The sequence below is a fragment of the Electrophorus electricus genome, chromosome 6 (assembly GCF_041902795.1).
Source record: "Electrophorus electricus isolate QZ-2024a chromosome 6, ASM4190279v1, whole genome shotgun sequence".
In the NCBI taxonomy this organism is placed as follows: Eukaryota; Metazoa; Chordata; class Actinopteri; order Gymnotiformes; family Gymnotidae; genus Electrophorus; species Electrophorus electricus.
In genome coordinates this window covers 17,240,570-17,252,814 of record NC_137502.1, presented here as the reverse complement: position 1 = coordinate 17,252,814, position 12,245 = coordinate 17,240,570, and the positions used below count along the sequence as shown (strand labels likewise).

The 12,245-nt window shown below is 36.8% G+C and overlaps 1 long non-coding RNA gene across 1 annotated transcript in view; it reads left to right on the top strand.

Moving 5' to 3' along the window:
- Positions 1-9,294, top strand: part of LOC118241254 (uncharacterized) — a 60,312-nt gene extending 51,018 nt beyond the window's left edge. Inside the window, exon 7 of the long non-coding RNA XR_014124208.1 lies at positions 7,576-9,294. This is a non-coding gene — a long non-coding RNA (uncharacterized LOC118241254). The remainder of the gene's footprint in view (positions 1-7,575) is intronic.
- Positions 9,295-12,245: the final 2,951 nt, after the last annotated feature.

Here is a 12,245-nt window from a genome sequence, read left to right as displayed (position 1 = left end):
TACAGGGAATATCTTGATCAGAAAGAGAAGTCATACAAGTTATTCTTCCAAATGATAATCCTCAGACATCCTCAGAACTGATACCCTCTGTAAGGGTGTTCAAAATACAAAAAGCAGCCTCATCTTCCCTCAATCAGAAACTGAAGACACAAAATCTGGATCTGCATCTGCTTTAAAAACATTAAAAACAAGTTACTTAGATCTCAACAAATAAAAAAAAAAAAACCACGCATTTGGATCTCAACAAATAAACTAGCAGCAAAACCAGAATACTTAGAAAGTCAGTCACATAGAAATAAAATCATAATAGACATAATAATAATATTAATAATAATATATTGAATTGGAGACTTGGCAAGAATTGGCAACCAAAGGAAAAAAAATGTAATCGATCACCTCAAAATGGACTCACAGCTAGTGGAGTTTGAAAGAGCACCATACTACAACATCAAGAGCAATCGTCATTAAGCTTTTCTGGCACATAAACAAAGAGGAAATATGAAAATGATTCAAAGGCACAAAAACTGATTTCAGTGAAGATTTCTCAGAAGCTGTGCACTAGAAAAGAAAAAGAAAATCTATTACTCTAGCTCCAAGCACATCATACAGGGTATACTACATATCTCAAATATGATAATCTGGTTGTTCACCAAGCCAAACAAAAGGATCATCCCCAGTTTCATTGAGCGTTATGCATATAACTGCTTAAAATGATTTATCCTTAAATTTATTTATCAAAGCATTATGATTCTTTCCTGCATCACATGGCTTTAGTTTATATACAGTGTACACATATGAGTGTTTCTGAAACCTGCTTGAATAATCATAAAGAATGATGATTTAATTTATCTAGACATATTTAGACATATAGATATATTAGACATATAGACATACTATATTTCAGCCTACAGAAGTGACAGACCTGGTGGTGGAGTCTCTATATTTGATGTAATACTTAGCCTACTCTCTCTGTCTGTGTCTGTACTAACTTGGTTTTAATATATGTTAATGATTTATACTTGGCAACAAAGAAGGCCTTTTTTATTTTGTTTGCTGATGATACCTGTGACATTTTGCACAAAGGTGTGAGGCAGAAGTGACATTAAAAACAAAATGAGTTTTAATGAAAACAGCAGCAGGGATAATCACATGTGCAAACTGGGGACAAAATTGTAACCGAAAGAAGTAACTTAATAAAAAAGGTGAATAAAGGCAAATGACTGTAAATAGTTGGAGTTTGTTGGCTTGCGAGACATAATCTTATACTTGAGAAGGACAGTGAAAGGCACTGACCAGATCGTCCTGTGGGCTTAAATAAAGAGAGATGAAATAATGTGCTGGTGTGCATGATGATTAACAAATAGGTGATTGTGAATTTGGAAGTGGTTATGTGTCATGATTGGTAAAGGAACTGGAGATTGTTGGGTTGGAGGAGGGTGAATGGGTCTATGTGGATAATAGGGTGTGTGTGTGTGTGTGTGTGTGTCAACAATGCCAACATGTTTCTATCTGATAAAGATTGCAATACATTAATCTTAATCTTGTGGTCATAATAATGGTCCAGGGTCACAGAGCCAACACAAATAGATCCAGGGTACATAATATACAAAGAAAAAAAAAAACAGGTAACACTTTATTTTGATTGGTCTATTGTAAACAATAAATAAACTCTCAACAAACTTTCAGTAATATATCAACAACTTGTCAGTGAAGTGTCAGTAGTGAATCATCCAAAACATTCAGGTTAATATCTTTTTACAGTCTATACAGTCTATGCCAGAAATCTCACATTGTGTGTGTGTGTGTGTGAAATCTCCACAACAATCGTGCCTGTCCTTTTAAATGGCCTTTTAAAACATGCTTCCAGTATAAGATAACTTCAGATTTTGTCATAGAAAATTCAATTACCATCAAAGCAACTGCGTGACATGTTTAAAAAGTATACAGAATGCTAGTAAAGCTCTTTATTTGCTTGCTCATGTCTTTGCACAAAAACACATGTTCCTTTCCTTTGTAACCTAATACAAAACATGCAAGCCTTGTTACCACAAAATTGATGTTACTCATGTAGCAGTGTTCCTGAATACGGCGTAAAAGCCTCCTTTCTTAGATTTTGTGCTTTCTGTGTGAAGAGCTATTGTCTTTGGGTGACAGCACTTCACACCAAGGTGTGAAGTGGAAGGGCAGAGGGAGCCATCACTTCACATGTGTTTTTCATGCATGAGCAGCATGATTGGCAGCTGTGTCAACAAATAGAGGATGCTTAGACGAAAACAGATGCCTCATTTGCCTTATTTGTCTCATTTGACTTATTGTAGCTGAAGTTTATGTGGAGTTGTTTGGGTGCAGTTATGAACTGGAAGCTGAGAGACCATTCAGTGGCTTCTAGCATGGACTAGCTTCCATGTTTGCTTTGCAAATCACTGGATGTTTCCATTCCACTGCTGGAAATATTTGTAATCCTGCTACAAAATGTAGTATAAATGAGAAAGCATACTATTTCTTTATAGTATTACATTAGTTAGAGTATTGCACTATTTTGCCTAGCATAACTCTTTAGCCTAATAACAATGAAGTTATGAAACTAATAAGTAAGTTTAGTAAGTTTTTCCACATTGTGATGTTTTAGCAAAAATAATGATGTATAGTGACTGATGATTTCGTGTGTATTTGGAGAGGTTTTTGAACATTGTGGAGATGTCTAGTACACCTAATGGAAAAATACTGTGTAGCTACTTAATAATTTCATGTATATGTGCAAAAGTGTTCAATTTATTAGACAAGACCCTGGTGAATCAGGAAATGTAAAGCATGACTGAAAATGAATCTCTCGCATCAAAATACACATTATAAACCCCCAAAATAAAAGGATTTTTAAAAAATTAATACATTTTCTTCTGCATTAGATGAGCTCAAATGGAGCCTAAATGATGGAGAAATAAGCCTGCGTGTGAATGGATTTCTTGTCCCAAGTGTCTACTTCAATTTGAATCCTGAATGATCCTTGTGCTATGTGTACAATTTCAGATAACTAGTGTTAAAGCGAACAAGTACAAATCATTCAAAAATGAGTTTAAAACTGGAGGTGCATGTAGAGTCATGTGCCAGACTTTAAATCTGTAAACCTATCAAAACCTCCAGTTAAAAGATACAAAACATAAAATGAGTTTGAAAGTTCTCCGGCTAGTCTGCTAGTAATAAATATTCCTCTCTGAAAACACCACAATGAACTTTATAAAGTGACACACTTCTATCATGATCAGATTTTAGGTCCAGATCTATCTTTATCTCTTTTTTACATTTACAGCCAGCTGCTTCACCAGTGCTCAGTGATATAACAATCCAGCTGGAATCTAGATGTGTGACATCTGTTCTGCAGTGACACCCATGCTGACATCACAATTCCAGAGAATCCTTAAGATTCAAGTTCTGCAAACTTTAATACATTTGACATTTCTTGGTCTGTGATATTGGATTTACTTTATAAAGAATGATTATATTCACACAGACCTTATTTGACTGTTGCTGGCTATGGGGCAAAAACATAGCGGTACGTAAATGACACCTCTGCCAACTGAAAAGAAACTCTTTTTGCCAGCCGGCTACTTCAAGATGACTGCCCTGCTGTGCAGTATTCAGGGAAGCATCTGCAATGCAGAGGATGACCGCTTAGGCAGCCACAGCATGCAGTCTTCTCACAGGAGAACCTTGAGACCTGGATCAGCTACTTTGAAAGTGACTTCCCAAACCATGTGAATATGCTTATTGATTTCAGCAAGAGTGCTGAACACGTGGAGACTCACTCAACCAGCCAAAAAAAGCACAATGGACAAACTAAAAAAGTGCAGAATTTGGATACTGAGAATGAGAATGATGATACCTGGATAGCTAGTTCCCAAACCCAGAGAGTACCAACATGGTGATCAGGCAATTCAGGAATTTATGAGCTGGACGACACCCTGACTGTCTGGGGCAAAGAACGAAAATAAAGTTGCTCCGCAGATTTTAAAATAGACACCACTCCACAATGACACGAGAGTGTGTCCGCACCTTCAGCTGGAATATGATTGAGCGTGTAACAGGTATAATACATCATCTGAAGATAATCAACATGTTATATGCAAGCTCTTGCCTTTGTTAATAATGGTTTTATGTATTCACTGCCATTATAAGCAACATTCAATATATGTTTAGCTACAAAGCCGCTGTGTATAAAAAACAAAACAAAACAAAATTGTAACACCTGCCACAAGAGCACGGTCTACCAAGGAGTACATTACCCATAATCCCCCTGTTCATTCCCAGTCACCAGGTTTAGTCTCATGTGTCTCATTATCCTTATATGTCTCATATATATATATATATATATATATATATATATATATATATATATATATACCTCTGTTTTCATTCAGTCTTTGCAAAGTCTCATTTTCATGTCTTATGTTTCTGAGTATTTGGATATTGTTATATGTTTTCTCTGGTTATTCTGATCTCTGCCTGTATTTTTGGATTACCCTTTTTTGCCTGTTCCCCATTGGAGTTGTTTGCCTGGTTGGATTGTTTTTGGTTATTTACTCTCTGTGTTTTTTGACAATGACTTGGATTGCCCCTACCAGATACAACTACTCTGTTTTCCTGCATTCGACTCTGTCTCTGTTCACCAAATGTTACAGAAAGAGACATTTAGCTACAGGACGGCGACATATCATTAACTTTATCTACTTTTTATCTTCTTAATGTTAGTAAGACAAACAAAAAATGTATTGTTGATGATAGTACCAAGTTAATAATTTGTCTAGTTGACGTAAGTAATCAGCAATATATAAACTTAATGTTAGTGACCCATTAACAATATATCTACTTAATGCAAATAAAGTATCAATATATATTTAAGTAATATATCAACAATATGCCAATATCTACTTAAGAAATTAGACTTTTCACAACACATCAGCAATATATCAATTTGATGGCTACTTACCTGGCCAACTACAGGCATTAAATACATGTGCTAATGAGAACTAAAGAAGACACAGGTGATATTGATGAGGGTAAGAGAAAATTAAACTAAGAATGGAACCAAAAACAAAAAAGGACATGGAAAAGAAACCAGGAAGTAAACAGACAAAAGATAAGGTTGCCAGGGTGACAGACTCTAGGGAGGGGCCATCGGTGACACTAACAGATTATCATTCAACATTACAAAGAGTTCATATATGCTTTTTCACAAGTCCACTATACTAAAATTTGTACTATAATAATTAATAAAAACTATGTTGTAAAGAGGACATTAACTTATTAAAATAACAAAACTTATTGGTGTTATCAGAAGAGTAAAATTCAACCTATCGAAAAGAATGTTACTTAATCTGTATTATTCACTGATATATCCATAACTCTATTATTGTAATATTATAGTAAGATTGATAAGTACTGCACCTGCAGTTTTAAGATCATTTTTGAATGATTTGTACTTTAACACTAGGTATCTGAAATTGTACACATAGCACAATGATCATTCAGGATTCAAACTGAAGTAGACACTTGGGACAAGACATCCATTCACATCCAGACTTATTTATCCATCATTTAGGTTCCATTTGAGCTCATCTAATACAGAAGGAAATGTAAAAAAACACACAAAACGCCTTTGATTTTTTAGGTGTATAATGTGTCTATTGATGCTGGAGATTCAGTTTCACTCATGCTCTACATTTCCTGATTCACCAGGGTCTTGTGTAATAAATTGAACAGTTTTGAGCATATACATGAAATGACTAGGTAGCTACACAATGTTTTCCACTAGGTGTCCTAGACTTCTCCAAAGTGTCCAAAGACCTCTTCTAATGCACACAAAGTCATTAATCACTATACATCAAGTTTGCATGGTTCTTTTTGCTAAAGCGTCACAGTAAGTTACTTTAGTAAGTTCCACAACAATATTGGCTTCATAGTATCATTGTTAGCATCATTAGGGGAAAATACTGTAGCTAATACTGTAAATGCTGGGGAAAATACTGTAAATGCTGTAATACTGTAAAGAAATAGTATACTTTCTCATTTATACTTACATTTTGTAGCAGGATTGCGATTTTTTCCAGCAGTAAATGGAAACATTGAAGCTAGTCTATGCTAGCAGCCAAGCTAGTCCATGCTAGCAGCACCCAAACAACTTTACATAAACTTCAGCTAAAAGTTTGAAAAAAGTCTAAACTCTGTGCAAGAGTTAGCAAGGAACACACTTCTTATGCTTTGCCCACTAGTTTGCAATGTAGCATTAACGACCATAGGTCCTTAGGCCATCTCAGAGACATCGCAATGTGGTCAAACATCAGAAAATAGGTGTTCACCTCATTTTCCATGAAAACAGGCACAAGTCCAATTTGACGACTGGCATCAAAATCGTCAGCAGCAGGAGCAGAGTTGGTTGGGACCAAGGCCATTTGAGGAGAGCGTGGTTTAGGGACCGGAAAGAATTCCTGTCACGGGCTGGCTGGCATATGTGAGGCAAGCTTCTGAGGAAGAGGCACTGGCCTCTCGGGACCCATACTCATCCTCATCAGTGTTACCTCCTTGTCCAACTCAATCTGTACAGCCATAACACGCAATAGCTCTGTCTCATTCTCCTGTTTTTTAACTCCAACTCCAACTCCTTCAACTTCACCATTAGCATAGGATCTACCCCAGGGAACAGAGACATACTGGGATCTATACGTAGACCAGCCTCAGAGTCTTTGCCTGCCTCTGCCACCAGCGAACACTGAGCTGAGCCCATCGCAACACCCATCGGGCTGCCCCACTCAAGCAAAATCCCATCACGAACAAGACACGACTCCAACACTAACTTAATGTCCCTCTTAGGCGCAGTACAAGGAACTTCTACAGCAAAGAAATCAGCTGTAAACAGGTCAGCCTTGCAGCACTTATCAAACTGTTCAAGCGATGGATAGATCGCAAACTCCGTCAACTCAAAACTTGCCATTATGTCAAACTCAAATGCAGCAATTCCAACAACAAAATAGCACAAACACAACCACCCCACCCACAAGAAAAAACACCAACCAGACAAGCAATAACAAAGCAACACACCGAACAACAGAACAGGCACAGGCCAGAAAAACAGCGGACATACAACAAACTTTCCTAACACCCTGATACATAAACAGAGAAAAAATCCACACCCAACAAAAATGGTAGTCACTCCCTACCACCAGTGTCCAACACCAAAGTACCAAACAAACAATATTTACACTTTTTACACAATCTCTATATATGTATATATACACAGCTACCGAAGCAGGAGGGACGAAGCCAAAGACGGAGTCCCAAAATGGGGAAAAACAAATTCATACACAAAACAGCATACAAATTTTCAATCACAGCCAAACAAACTCCAAACTCCAAACTCCAAACTCCAAACTCCAAACTCCAAACTCCAAACTCCAAACTCCAAACTCCAAACTCCAAACTCCAAACTCCAAACTCCAAACTCCAAACTCCAAACTCCAAACTCCAAACTCCAAACTAACACACAGTCTCCTTTCTCTCTCTCTTCCTCCTTCTCTCTTGTAGGAGGGGCTTTTAAATAGCTGACACAGTTGGCTGGAAAACCGGCAAGGAATGTGGCGGAGTCTCAAACAGGGTGGAAATCCTGGCAGTGGACCTGGAACACATACACACACACACACATGCACACACACACACATATCATCCATCTTTCTGTAACATAAGCCTCTTCCTTTCCATGATGTCCAAAAGTATTGGCAAAATCATTCAAATCATTCTTATGGCTGTACGGGTTTCGCACAAGAAAGTGTTTTTTCAGACTGATAAAACATATTTATTTCACTAAACAACAGAGATAATTTAACTTTGAGTAAAATGGAACAGTCTGGCATGAGAAATGCAGTTATTGAAAGGTAAATACAGGTCTGTCTGTGAGAGATAGCTATCATAAAATATATTACTATACTAATCAGATTGCTCTGGAAACAACAAACAGAAAAAGTACTTATGTGTTCATGACCAAAAATGAATACAAATGAATACAAGAGTTAAGATTTAGATGATGTAAATGACTAAAATGGGGTAAATGCACAATACACTTTAAATATATATATATATATATATATATATAAAATATGCTTTTCCTCAAAAATGGATTTAGCAATGGATATTGAGATACAAAAATTCTTCCTTTTGCTTGTGTGTTTATGGGTTTTTTATGTTGTCCATGACTACTGTGTCTTTCAAACTAATTTACATGTAATTGATAAAAATAAACTATTCTGTTTTGTTCCTCTTATCTATAAAGTGGAAGCAAGTTTGGCCTTCAGGTGGCTGGATGACAATGACCAGCCTGTAGCTCAACCATCAAACTTCCATGAAAAAAAAAGGATTAAGAAGATAGCATCCAAAAGAAAGACTGATTGTTTCCTGTTTATCTGATAATACAGGAAATGGATTATTGTGATGCTTCAGTGAATGTCTCTGGAAACCTAGAAAGAAATCTTGTTGGGTTGATGCAGAAAGATGCCACATTGAGCAGACAGTCCATTTTGAAACTGGACAGGAATGTTAAGAGGTAATTTCAGCCTCTGAAAAGAAATAGCTATTGCAGCTGATGTTATGCTGCATATTGATGTCACTGCTGGTTACGAAAGCGCACGATATTGTCAGATATTCCACTCATTATCCATTCTACTCATTATCCGTTTCCACATCAGTGCCGTGAGGTTTGCGTTTTCCTTCTTTTTCTTTGTCATCCTCTACTCAACAAGTGACCTAACAAGGTCAAGACACTCTGGCAATAAGAAGGCCAATAAACACAATAATTGCTGCAATAACATGAGATTTAAACCTGACCTCAGAATGACTCCATTTTAGGTGCTGTATTCCTTTAATGTGTTTTTAGCAGCTGAAGTGGCCTTTCTCTAATATAGCAACAGCCTTCTGTCTAAGCTTGTGAATGCTTTGTTGAAACCTGAGTAGGCACTGAATATCACTGAATTCCAAAGAACAAAATTGACACAAAATGCAACTACAAGGATACTAAGACATTCCTTAACAAAGTATGTATATTTTTATTAACAATGAATGATAATGTACTTCATATTTTCCAATTTGCAACATGAAAGAATGAATTGATTTCTAACTGCTTGCATTAAGAACGTGTATCGGTTTCATGGAAATGGAAAACCAGTGACAGTGATATATGAGATCTTAGAGAATCTCTGTTTATATCAGACCTCTAAATCATTTTGAGTCACTTACGTAAACCATTTCATCCAATTAAATAAACCAATTACCATGTTCTGGCCTCTAACTTGTTTCATTCTTGCTTTAGAGAGCTGTATGACATCCGTCTCTTCTCCAATGATCCGTGAATGACAGAAAATGAGTGAATTTATTGCTGTTAATGAAATTGCTCCATCTGAATTTTACAGGCGGCAATGAAACCCGGGCTACAGGATGGTGTGGCTCCGGAAGCCTTGCGTGTGGGAATTTGGAGGTGTTTATGGCAGCAGAGGCAAGAAGGGAAGTAGGAGTGAAGGCACAGCCACAGTTCACTTTAATTAATAAGTGCATATCTCTGGAAGGCAGCCCGGACCCCATAGCCAGTGCTGGCTCCCCCCGGCCCGCCTGGGGGTCAGCTACCCTGCTGCAAGGTGAACAGAGGACAAGGCAGAGCTCTGGGCTCTGACATGACTTGCATGGAATGGAACACATGGTATATTCAGTCAGATCACTTCTGAATACATCCAAATACAATTATAAATATGTATATTTGCATAATTTCTTTCTTTCTAACAATATATAAACCAGCTTTTGTTTTATTTTCCTCTAAATTTGTAAATTTGTGGCTCATACAAGATTCTGGTCAAGTGCAGAGCCAGCTACATGAATAACAATAGAAGAGATCACAGTGGCAGATTCTGCATTTACCTGTTGGCATGTGACAGTTTGATCCTCCCAATCCCCCTCCCCCTCCCCCCCAAAAAAACAACAAAAAAAAACATATCCATGTGTTGATATTCCCCTTAGTTTCACAAGGAAGTAGACAAATGAATCACACTGTTTACTGATTTCATGGTGGTGGGGGCATTAATTTCATTACCTGGCTTTAACTGGGGGATGAATTGCGGTGAGGCATTCAAGATTTCATCAGACAGACTGAAGGGGAGTCTGTGACTGGGAGAGAACAGGAGGCCCAGAAGGGCAGAGGGAACAGAGTAATGCATTAAAGTGCTTTATGATGTTAAATGGAGCTATGGTGAATGTCACTCAACTCGTGAAACACCTTGATGGACCTGCCACGTTTTCGCTGAGAAACGGCTTTATTGAGCCATTAAGAATCAAGTTAAGACTCGTAAATCATTTATGTCAGAACTTTTAAAAACTTTCTTTTTCAAAACCCCAATTACTCAGATTTATTTCTTTCCTGTTAGCCTCAGGTCAGGCCTCTCAGAATTCACTACCACGTGTGCTCTGCTTGGGCTTGGATTTCATCCTCATGGTCTTCATGCCTTGAAAAACATTTTATAGAGAGAAACAAACAAATCAAATCATTGACTGTTCAAAACTTTAGAAATGTTTTATTCAGACCCACCCATGCTTGTGCCTCTTTTGTGTAGTACATTGACCTGTTTGCAGCTGTTTCTGTTTGTGCTCCAGAGACTGTGCTATTGGAGGGTGTTTTTGGCCCCGTACACCTGTTTCTGAGTGATCTTAGTGACCAGGTCTTTTAGAGCCCAGTGTCTTTCTGCAGAGCACAGGTTCTGGCTGATTAAACATTCATTACAGTCCCATTGCCTCTACCTGATAGGCCTCGCTGTTGCATCTTGTGCTCCAGTGAAAGTATGTGTGTCTGCATGTTTGTGTGTATGTGTGATTGTTAAAGAGAAAGAGAATTAAAGAGGTTTAAATACATTGTACAACAAATAAAACAGCAGGAGAGAGAGAGAGCATGAAAAACAATATGCTGTTTTAAGAAACTGCTGTTAAAAACAGTGGACAGTGTTATGGACAGCTTGTGTCATACTGCTGTGCGCTGAGCTAACCCATTCCACTCACGTCATCAACAACTATTTCTGTAAATTAAAGTAATTTTACTGCTCTCTCTCTCTCACCAATATTCCTGCTATTTTCTCTAGGGTAATAGGACAGCTCACACTCACATATTTGTACATAGAATATATATATAAGAATATATATATATATATATATATATATATATATATATATATATATATATATATATATATATATATTTTTTTTTTTTTTTTTTTTCCCATGTATGTCTGTTTATGTTTGCGCATGTTGTGTGTGTGTGTGTGTGTGTGTGTGTGTGTGTGTGTGTGTGTGAGAGAGAGAGAGAGAGAGAGAGAGAGAGAGAGAGAGAGAGAGAAATAAGAAAAAATAAATAAAAAAGGCTTTCATAGAAAGAGGACATTTTGGATCTTTCATCCACATATTTAATGGATAGTGCCAGTTACTGCTCTCAAAAACTACAAAAAAACAATATAATAATAATAATAATAATAATAATAATAATAATAATAATAATAATAATAATAATAGTCTTATTATTGTTGTTTTTAAACTTTACAATTTTTGCCTATTAAGCACAATCTTCCTATATTTAAAAAAATATAAATAGAATATATAATTAGAATTGCTACATGACTTTCTGGAGACCAATCTTTCCCAGCCTTGATTTCAGTTAAAACATTACGAAAACCGAGAGACAAATAAGGCTAATTTCAAAATACTAGTCTACATTTCCTTAAAAAGGTTGTGTCATACCAATTGCTGCCTGGAGATGGACTTTACCAGGTATCCTGCAAGAGAACTACAGTACAGTACACACATAAACACAGTGTCTGCACAACATCTACCAAATGAGGCTTTAGTATATCAATTATCTGTTTTGCAAGTATAGAGTAAATGGTGAATATGTAACAGATGTTATCAAAGGGTGAAGGAGTTGGTAGAAAATTAAAGATTAAATACTACCTGCTATCGTGTATTTTTTGTGTATAAAAAATCACAGAAAATCATTCAGTAGAGAACTGCTCTTTCTTTCTATTTATGTGCCACAGTTACCAGTGCCAAATGAAAAGTCAGTTATGGCCCCATATTGGTTTCCCCACGCATCACCTGTTAAAATGTCAATGTGCCAATGGCAGGAGGAACAAACACAGACAACTTGTGGAGAAAGAATTATGAATGGTGTCAAAGTA